The sequence below is a fragment of the Seriola lalandi genome, unplaced genomic scaffold (genome assembly GCF_002814215.2).
Source record: "Seriola lalandi dorsalis isolate HSWRI2012SDOR001 ecotype SW California unplaced genomic scaffold, Sedor1 jcf7180002054042, whole genome shotgun sequence".
Classification (NCBI taxonomy): Eukaryota; Metazoa; Chordata; class Actinopteri; order Carangiformes; family Carangidae; genus Seriola; species Seriola lalandi.
In genome coordinates this window covers 1-625 of record NW_019524595.1, presented here as the reverse complement: position 1 = coordinate 625, position 625 = coordinate 1, and positions in this window count along the sequence as shown.

Below are 625 nucleotides of genomic sequence, written 5' to 3'. Positions count from 1 at the left end.
GGGGGGCAAATATTAAATACATCAAATATTATTATAAATAATTCTGCTGCTTCATAGCGCTGGTTTCCTGTCTCTATTTTCTCAAGGTAAAAATCTAATAACAAAATATTGACTGATATTTGTTTTGTGGTTTTAAAAAAACATTTTTTTAAAGATCCAATAAATGTTGTTATTAAAGTATTTTGACCCACATAAGAACCAAGCAGGACTTTTTATAGTTAATATAAAATAAATGTTTGAACTCTAACAGGAAGTTTTAAACATTAGACTTCACTGGAAATTAGATTAGTGCCACTAACAACCAGGAACTAATGAAATCAGAAGCAGTTTAAGATTGTCACCTACAGACGGGATGAGAGAGAGATGCAGCCTGAATTCATTTCTTTAAATATAAAAATAAAAATAAAAATAAAAATAAATGAGGGAAATCAAATTTTTAGAGTCAAAAAAGAAAGAAGTTAAAAGATCCTGGAAACGGAAAGAATAGTGCAGATTTTCTGGGCTCCTGTAACTGAGGATAAAAAGAATCAATTAAAAAATCTTCCCTTAATTAATATAATAATAAACTGTAAATCACAAACCATCGAGCTTTTTGTTACCAGGGCGACCAACTGTCGTCTCACGG